Source organism: Myotis myotis, unplaced genomic scaffold (assembly GCF_014108235.1).
Source record: "Myotis myotis isolate mMyoMyo1 unplaced genomic scaffold, mMyoMyo1.p scaffold_m19_p_5, whole genome shotgun sequence".
In the NCBI taxonomy this organism is placed as follows: domain Eukaryota; kingdom Metazoa; phylum Chordata; class Mammalia; order Chiroptera; family Vespertilionidae; genus Myotis; species Myotis myotis.
The window spans coordinates 29,403,099-29,413,611 of NW_023416357.1; positions in this window are offsets into that span (position 1 = coordinate 29,403,099).

The window sequence follows — 10,513 nt, forward strand, 5'->3', positions numbered from 1 at the left end:
GATTGTTCGGCAGCAAGGAGTTAAGGCAGTAAAAACAACAATAGTGTGTCGGCTGGTCTTAGAGGTGGTTCTGAAGATGGTGACTGGATAAGATGGATAAGATGCTGGAAATTGGCCGGAGGCTGAAAGGGGTGTTCCTGGGTCTGTTCCGTCCAAACGCTTTTGAAGCAATAGTTGTGAAGTTATAGATATTAGCTTGCCCATCCAAGCCACTGGCTGAGGTATCTGGGGAGGGGAGAGGGTGGCATAGGAGGTGCGAGAGTAAAGAGAAGGTCCCATGCTCTTAGGGTAGAAAACTCTCAGAGTCTTTCTGTTTTGAACTTTGAACTCTGCAACTATTGGTAACATCAAGTTCATTAAATCACTTCAAGAGTTGAAATAGCCCGACCGGATGTGGCTCAGTGGTTGAGCATCGACCCAGGAACCAGGAGGTCACCGGTTTGATTCCTGGTCAGGTCATATGCCCGGGTTGCAGGCTTGCTCCCTGGTGGGAGAGCCTGCAGGAGGCGGCAGATCAATGATTCTTTCTCAACATTGATGTTTCTATCTCTCTCTCTCCCTCTCCCTGCCTCTTGGAAATCAATAAAAAATATATTTAAAAATAAAATAAAATAAAAATCCTTAAAAAAAAAAAAGAGTTGAAATATTTCAGAAGCCCTGGTCTCAAAAGGAAGATTAAAGTTTCCTACTTGGGTAGTAGTTCACTTTAAAACACAAAACAAAAGAATTCTTTTTTAATCCTAAGAACTATTTCATACCCCAAACGCTGTCTTGAATCATGAGATCCATCAGACTTGACATCACCTAGACCTGCATCCAGAACCTCACTGTGGAATCTCTTTAGGCATGTGCTAGGTTCCTGTGAAAGCTTTGTTTAAATATGAACTTCACACCACACTGCCAGAGTTTGTCTTAATAAAACTACATAGATTTATTTTTTTAAAGTTTTCGAGTACAAATAATAACTTAGGGAAGAGGGAAAGAAAGATTTCCAGTCACTGATGATACTCATCAGATACGGAGAGTATGTATCCAGTATTAATGATAACGTGGGTGATAGAGAAAGACGGTTTCCAGTAATAAATGATAACATGAGTGATAGAAAAAGGCTTCTAGTCATAGATGATAACTCAGGTGATAAAGCAGGTTTCCATCAATAAATTAAGTCAGATGATACAGAATAAAGGTTTCCATTCATAAATGAGACAGAGAAGCAGGTTTTGTGTCATAAACAATAAGTGAAGAAATAGCGAAGGAAGGATTCTAGACATGAATGATAATTCACATGATAGAAAACTCAGGCAATATACAGAGCGGGTTCTTAGTCATAAAGAATAAATCAGATGCTAGAAAAGAAAGATTTCTAGTCATAAATGATAAATAGGGTGAGAGAGAGAAAGTTTCTGATATACATAATTCAGTTAATAGAGGAAGAAGATTTCCAGTCATAAATGATAGGGTGATGCAGAAAAAAGTTTTCCATTTATAAATAATTACTCAGTTGACAGAGAAAGATTCAGTCATAAAAGATAAATAAGATGATAGAAAAAGAGTGCTTCCAGTTATAAATTATAACTAAGGTGATAGAGAAAAAAATGTTTCAAGTTATAAATAGTAACTCATGGGATGGAGAGCCAGGTTTGGAGTCATAAAAGGTAAGTGAAGTTATTTGGGACACGTTTCTTTGTCTCCGTGTGTTGGCTGCCTCCCTGTGTTGTTTCTACGTATTAGGTAGAGCTGCTATGTCTCCCAGGCTTGGTCAAGTGGCCTCTTGTAGGAGGTGTCCCGTAAGGTCCTGTGGCAGAGCTCGCCTGACCACCGGAGCTGGGCACTCCAAGTGCACTCTCTGTGTGGGCTGTGGACACCTCCTGTTGCAGTCGAACCTTGATTGCTGTTGGCACCTCAATGGGAGGGATTTACCCCCAGGCTGATTGGCGTGAGGACCAGCTGCAACCATTGTGGAGGACCAGCTGTGCAGGGGCTGACACCATGAAGCAGAATCTATTCAGCAGGGCTCTGGTGCCTACTGAGTCCACCCCTTGAGTGTGTCCCTTATGGAGGAGGTTGAGTGGCGTTTTGATGTGGTCTGGAATTGTCCATAGGATGTGTTGGCTCTGGGGCATCTCAAGAGGTACAGGCCAAGGTGAGCCACCAACGATGCCCTGCCAGGGGCCACCCAGCATGAGCTACAAAGCAATCTTCAGAGAGCTACTACTGTGCTGGGCTCAGAGGTGCCCAGGAGCGGTCAAGCTGCAAACTAAGGCCAGCTGCCGTTAGAGCTGGGTCTGGGGCCACTTAGTAGGAAGTATGCAGCACGCTTTTAGGGAAGTTCTAAGCATAAACCAAGGCAGGCCATTCGTATTGAAAAGACACTGGAAGCAGCCTGGGTGAGGCTGCAAGTTGGGTGAGGTGGGGTCTCAGGGAATCACCAGGGCAAGGGGAACAGTGTTAGCCAGGTTATGGAAACTCAGATATGGTGCCCTACTGCTGGCTCTGTGGGAGAGGGCCCAGAAAAGGAGCAATGGCCTCTGACAGCACTTCTGTCTGGGAGAAAGCTGTCCCTCCAGCTCTCTCCCTCCTCCCATGCCAGACTACTTGGTTCCTCCCCATATGTCCCTGGTGCCCCAGCACTGGGGCTCAGAGCCAGTGAGTCTGAGTAAGTCCACACATGGGCCCTTTAAGAGGAACTGTCTGGGACTCCTGCAGCCCTTTGTCTCACTCAGCTACAACCCAAGTTTGTTTATAAAACTAGAAGTTATGGGGAGTTCTCTTCCTGGCACTGGAAACCTGGGCTGGGGGTCCTGCTATGGAGCTGGGACCCCTTGCTCCTGGGAGGGGGGAGGGTATCTGCATCCAAGATATCCCTCCCTATTTTTATCCAACACACATGGGGGTGGGGCCAGCCCGTTCCTTGTCTCTACCCCTCCTACCAGTCTTGATGTGGTTCCTCTTTATATCCGTGGTTGCAGGACTTCCATTCAGCTAGATTCCAGGTAGTTCTGAAAGATGGCTGTTCTATAGTTTAGTTGTAATTTTGATGTGGTTGTGCGAGGATTCAAAAAAAATGTTTTGATCATAAAAAACAACAGGCAATAAAAATAAAGGTATCCAAGCATAAGTGATAAGTCAAAGGATGAAGAAAAAAGGAAGCCAGTCATCAATGATAACTCAGGTTATAGAGCAGGGGTGGGAACCTCTTTTCTGCCAAGGGCCATTTGGGTATTTATAACATCATTCACGGGCCATACAAAATTATCAACTGAAACATTAGCCTGCTATATTTAGTCAAACATTTAATTAACTCACCCCTATTGCCTTGGCAGAGCCAGACCAAATGATTTTTCAGGCCTTATATAGCCCATGGGCGGGACGTCCCCCACCCCCGTTATAGAGAAAGAAGATTTTTCAGTCATAATGATAAATCAAAAGATATAGAAAGAAAAATTTTCAGTCATAAGTGATAAGATGATAGAGAAAAATTTTCTAGTCATAAAAGATAACCAACATGAAAAAACTTTCTAGTCATAAAGGGAACCATGAGGTTCCATCATAAATGATAACTCGGTCAATATAAAAATTTTTCAGTCACAAATGGTAACTCAGGCTATAGATGAAGAAGGTGTTCAGTCATAAGTGATGACTCAGGTGATAAAGGATATTTATAGTCACAAATGATCATTTAAGGGATAGAAAACAAAATATTTTTAGACATAAATGATGACTCAGGTTATTACAGGTGAAGGTTTTCAGTCATAAATGATAACTAAGGTTACAGAGAAGAAAGATTTTCAGTCATAAGTTGTTATTCAGGTTATAGAGGAAGAAGGTTTCTAGTCATAAATGATAACACAAATGACAGAGACCATAATTGCTTCAGTCATAAATGATCTCAGGTTATATGAAAAGAATGATTCCATTCATAAATGATAACACAAGTTGGGAACAACATACCCAATAATAAGTTATCATTCAGATGAGGAAGGACAAAATGTTTTCAGTTATAAAGAATAATTCCTCAGCTTAAAATGAAAGAAGGTTTTTAGTCATAACGATAAATCAGGTGATAGTGGGAGAATGTTTTCTGTCAGAAATTATAATTCACTAGAGGCCTGATGCAAGAAATTCATGCAAGGGGCTCGGCCCTCGCAGCCCAGGCTTCGTCCGGAAGGTCATTCGGCTCTGCGGTCTAATTAGCATATTTCGCTTTTATTATTATAGATGTGATAGAGAAACATTTCTAGCCATAAATAATAACTGAGGTGGTAAAGAACAAAATGTTTCAGTCATAAATAACTCAGGTAATAGTGGAAGCAGGTTTTCAGTCATAAATAATGAGGCAGGTTATAGAAGAAAAATGTTTTGTCATAATTGATAACTCAGGTTATAGAGGAAGAATGTTTCCTGTCACATTTATAACTCAGTTGACAGAGAAACATATACAGTAATAAATGATGATTGAGGTGAGGGAGCACAAAATGTTTTCAGTCATAAATGATAACACAGGTAATAGAGAAACAACATTTCTAGTCATAGATTATAATTCAGATGATAGAGGACAAAATGTTTCCAGTCATAAGTGATAACACAGCTTATAGCAGAAGGTTTTCAGTCATAAATGGTAACTCCAGTTATAGAGGGAGAAATATTCTATATTTATAGTCACAAATAACAACACAGGTGATAGTGACACATTTTCAGGTATAAATTGTATCAGATGATAGAGGACATAAATGCCAACTCAGGTTATACAGTGAGATTTCCAGTCATAAATGATAACTCTGGAGAAAGAGAACATAATGTTGTTAATAACAAATGATAACTCAGGTGATAAACATTTCTAGTTATAAATGCTATTTAAGATGATAGAGAACAAAATGTTTGCTGTCATAAATGATAACTCAGATGATTTTAAAAAAGGCTTTCTGTCATAAATAATAATTCAGATTATAGAAGAAGATATTTTTGGAATAAATGACAACTTAGGTGATAAGGGAAGAATGTTTCCAGTCATAAATGATAACTCAAGTGACCTGTTACAAATGGTAAATAAGGTGATAAAGAAACATCTCCCACCATAAATGACAACTCAGTTGATGGAGAACAAAATGTTTTGTCATAAATGATACATCTGATTAGTGTTTCCAGTCATAAATAATATCTCAGTTATAGAGTGCAAAGGTTTTTAGTCATAAAGGATAACTCAGGTGATAGAGAACAAAATGTTTTCAGTCATATATGGTAGCTCAGGTGAACTGGAAGAATGTTCCAGTCACAAATAATAACACAGGTGAGAGAGAAAGAACCATTCCAGGTATAAACTATTATTCAGATGACAGAGATCAAGATGTTCCCATCATAAATGATAACTCAGGCAATAGTTGAAGAAAGTTTCCAGTCAGAAATAACAAGTGAGGCGATGTAGAAAAATGTCATTAGTTAATGACATATCAATTGGTAGAGTACCAAGTATTTTTAATCATAAATGAAAATTCAGTTTATAGAGGAGGAAGGTTCTAGTTGTACATGATAACTCAGGTTTTAGAGATAGGTTTTCAGTCATAAATGACAACTCACATTAGAGGGAGAATGTTTTCAGTAATAAATAATAACTCAGGATATAGGGGAGAAAGTTTCTAGCCATCAGATGATAGAGGACAAAAAGGTTTTTATTTTTTAAATCCTCACCTGAGGATATGTTTTTTAAACATGATTTTTAGAGAGAGTGGAAGGGAGAGAGAAAGATGGATCAATTGCCTCCCATAACCTGTGTATGTGCCCTGACTGGGAATCGAACCCACAACCTTTCAGTGTACATGACGATGCTCCAACCAACTGTGCCACCTGGCCAGGGGGAGAACAAAAAAGTTATCAGTCATAAATGGTAACTCAGGTTATAGTGGAAGAAGGTTTTCAGTAATAAATGGTAAGTCAGGTTATAGAGTAAAAAGATTCCCAGTCATAAATGATAACTCTGGAGAAAGAACATAATGTTTTCAATCATAAATGATAACTCGGGTAATAGAGAAACAGTTTTCGTCATGTTATTTAAGATGACAGAGAACAAAATGTTTTCAGTCATGCTAACTCCGATGATTGAAAAAGAAGATTTTTCCATTGTAAATGGTAACTCAGGTTATAGAGAACATTTTTTGTCATAAATGACAACTCAGATGATATAGGAAAAATGTTTCCAGTCATAAATGATAACTCAGGTTATAGGGGAAGAATGTTGCCTGTCTTAAGTAATAAATAAGTTGACAGAAAAACCTTTTCATTCATAAATGACAACTCAGTTGATAGAGAACAATATGTTTTAAGTCATAAATTAGAGGGAGAGTGAGATTAAGTCATGAAATTAGAGGGAGAATGTTTCCCATCCTATATAATAAAAGGGTAATATGCAAATAGACCGAATGACAGAACAACCGAACAACCAATCAAAGCATAATACACTAATGATATGCTAAGGCTGCTCAACCGCTTGCTATGATGTGCACTGACCACCAGGGGGCAGATGCTCCAACCGGTAGGTTAGCTTGCTGCTGGGGTCCTGTAGATCGAGACTGAGTGAGATGGGCCGGACATGCACTGGAGTCCTCCCGCATCCCCTCCCCGGCTAGATGATGGCGCACCAGTGGGGTCCCTCAGCCTGGCCTGTGCCCTCGCAATCCGGGACCCCTCGGGAGATGTCAGAGAGCTGGTTTCAGCCCGATCCCGCAGGCCACTCCCCTGCGGCAGCAAGAACCTCTCCTGATGGGGTCTGATTGGGCACAAGCCTGTGGCAGGCACAGTGGGGCCGGGATGAGCGGAGCAGCAGATAGGAGCTGCAGGCGGCATTGCACTGCGGGTTTCGGCCCGATTCCTTCAGGTCACCCAGAGGGACCCCACCCATGCACGGGACCTCTAGTCATACATGAAAACTCAGGTAGTAGAAGAAAAAGATTTCCAGTCATACACGTTACCTCAGGTAATAGAGAACAAAATGTTTTCAGTAATAAATGGTAATTCAGATTAGAGGGAAAAGGTTTCCAGTCAAATATTGTAACTCAGGTGATAGAGAATAAAATGTTTTCAGTCTTAATGATAACTCAGCTGATTGAGGAAGAATGTCTCAAGTCATAAGTGATAACTCAGGTGATAGAGACACACATTTCCAGTCACAAATGATAATTCAGGTGACACAAAACGTTTTCAATAATATGATAACGAAAGCTTTGGAGGAAGAAGGTTTTCAGTATTAATATAATTCAGGTTATAGAGAAAAAATTATGAGGTACTTGAGAAACAAAATTCGAGGTCATAAATAGTAATTCAGGCAATAGAACAAAATATTTTCAATCATAAATAGTAACTCAGGCTATACAGGAGGAAGGTTTTCAGTCATAATGACAACTCGGGTTCCAGGGGAAGATTTTTCAGTCATACAAGATAACTGGTGATAAAGCAAGAATGTATTCAGTCATAAACAATAACTCAGGTGGAAGTAAAATATTTCCAATCATAAATGAGAATTCAGGTGACAGAAAACAAAATGTTTCCAGTCTTTGTTTTATAGAGAACAACTGTTTTTAGTCATAAATGATAACTCAGGTTATAGAGGAAGAATGTCTCCTGTCCTAAATCAAAACTCAGGTGACAGAGAAGCAACGTTTCCAGGCATAAATGATAATTCAGGTGATTATACACAAAGTGTTTCCAGTCACGTGATAGCTCAGATTTTGGAGGAGGAAGGTTTCTAGTCATAAATAACCCAGGTCTTAGAGAACATGATGTTGTCAGTCATAAATGATCTCGGGTGACAGAGAAACAGCATTTCCGGTTAAAAAGGATAATTCAGCCGAGGTTTTCCGGGAGCCTCGTCATGGTGACAGGAGTCACAGCCAGTGCCCCCACGAGAGCCATCGCTTCCTTCCAGGGCCGTGAGTGGTGCCTCTGACAAGGAGGCTGAGCCTCCGAATGGAGGCCTCACTGGCCTCGATGGCAGGGGCACGTCCTCGTCACCTTCAGCCCTGGGTGTTTACTGCCCTGAGCCATTTCCACAGCAGGTGAGCAGCTTCGCACCAGTGCAGGTGTGACGGCTGGACTCAGCGATGCCCGTTCTTGCTGAGCACAGGGGTGGCGGTGTGGGGGCTGCCTTCCCCCTGGGAGGTGGCAGTGTGGGGGCTGCTTTCCCCTGGGGGGTGGCAGTGTGGGGGCTGCTTTTCCCTGGGGGGTGGCGGTGTGGGGGCTGCTTTTCCCCTGGGAGGTGGCAGTGTGGGGGCTGCTTTCCCCTGGGAGGTGGCAGTGTGGGGGCTGCTTTTCCCTGGGGGGTGGCGGTGTGGGGGCTGCTTTCCCCCTGGGGGGGAGGTGGCAGTGGGGGGGCTGCTTTCCCCCTGGGGGGGAGGTGGCAGTGTGGGGGCTGCTTTCCCCCTGGGAGGTGGCAGTGTGGGGGCAGCTTTCTCCCTGTGGGGGAGGTGGCAGTGTGGGGGCTGCTTTCCCCCTGGGGAGCCGGTCATCTGCCTTGGAAGCTCCTTGTATCCCACTCCTCACTCCCACAGGCCACACCTACTCAAGGGAGGCTGGGGAAGCGAACGATCAGGGGTGGGGTTTTGGGGAGCACTGTCTCTGCCATGATCTTGCATCTCCACCTGCTTCCAAGCCGCCTCATCTTTCCCAGGGTTAGGGCTATCAGCTCATCATGATAGCCCCCAGGCTACCAACCCAGAGTAATTTTCCCAAAGTTAGGCACTGGCCTTTCCACGCCTCCCCTCAAAAAGCACAGCCCTGTGCCAACTCCCTCTGGCCTGTGCAGAGGGGCCTGGGGTATCCTCCGTGGCTGGGCCAACAGGAGCTGGTGCGGCTAGAACCTCGTACATTGCAGCTCCCAGGAGCTGAATGTGGCGCGTCCCCTGCCCCTGGGTCATTAGGATTGACACACGTGGCAGTCCGGGCCATCCCAACAGTGGGTCCTAGCCTGGGTATGAGAGCCATCCTAGTGGGGAAGGCCAAGTGGAACCCTCAGAAACCAACCCCACATGGGGAGCAGCATGTGGGGGGTACACCTATTCTCAACGTTCACTCACGACCTGGCCCTGCAGAAACCAAGGACCCTGGCAGGACCACAGACGCCCTCAGGCTTGGCTGACCAGTGGTTCCCTCGGCATGTCCCTGCCCCTCATGGCTGCAGTGCCCCAGGGGACTCAGGTCCATGGCTCGTGCCCACTAATTTGGAGGACTCAGAAAGGACCAGGTGTAGTCACACACATGGCATCCGTGGTGCTCACGCTCCCCTCCCTTGAGTCTTATGACCCTCTGAACTTGTTGGGGACAGCGCTCTGGTCTGCATCACCAATGGGGAATGAGTGGCCCAGCACAGGAACATGGTTACACCCACCCCTTCACAAATCTAACTCTCACAAGCAGGGCAGTGGGAACATCTAGCCTTGTCAGGCCTGTGCATCTCAGGGATTGACTGCATCCCAGAAGGTGCCCATGACAGCCTGTGCAGGTTCTGTGTCCTCGCCTGGGGCCCCAGGCATGACCCCCTCTTCATACCTTGGCCCTCCCATCTCAAGCAGAGGCCTCCTCTGGAAGGATGCGTGGGTGTGGGAATGGCCTATGTCCCTTCTCTCTACACAGGTCTGGTGAGCTAGGTCCTGAGGAGGCAAGTTCCCATGCCCTGCCCCATCCCCTCCCCTGCAGACACATACACACACATGCAAGCTCATGAACAAACATGGCTTGTAGGGAGGATGGAGGGACTGCAGGGCCTGAACAGGGACACATGGCCGGGCTGGCCACCTCTGCTGACCATCTTTCCATCTGGGGCCTTAGTGAGCCCTGAACTCCCTCCATCCCATCCCACAGAGTGGTGTCGCCCTCTAGTGGCCCATGGGAAGATGTGTCAGCTGCACCCACAAACCCCTAGAACCCACTTTCTGGGAAATGGGTCTAGGTCTGGTGAATGTTACCAATCCCCCCCACCCACCCCCAAATCTCTCATCCTCTGCCGGCAGAGCCTGGGCTCTAAGGCCCTGCCCACCCCATCTTTCTGGGCTCTCTTCCCCATGCCTGCCTCCCTTGCTGTCTATCTCATTATCCACCGTGCCCCAGGCTCTCCCTTTCCTCCCCAGACCCCTTCCTTCCACCTGGGTACCTGGATATTGGGCATTTCAGCAGCAAACCTGTGAAATGAAGTTGTTTCATGGTCCCTGCCTACTCCTGCCCCAATACTAGGGTGTGGAGCATCCCACCCCCTTCTGTCCTGGTATCCAGACCCCATCTTACCCAATTATAGGGTCTTTAGGAAGCCACAGATGGCAGATGGCAGAGTGTACCATGGCCTTGGGGGTCCTCCACCGTGCAGCCTGAAACCCTCCCCACAGCTGTGTGTGCAGTTCCCATAAAAGAGGCACAGCCTCTTCTGCCTTATCCCCAAAGCATAAAACAGGCTAAAAGTTAAGTAATCGTGTGAGCCAATTTTAAAAAATATTCAGAGCCTGGGAGAGATAAAAGAAACAAAACAAGAAAATTC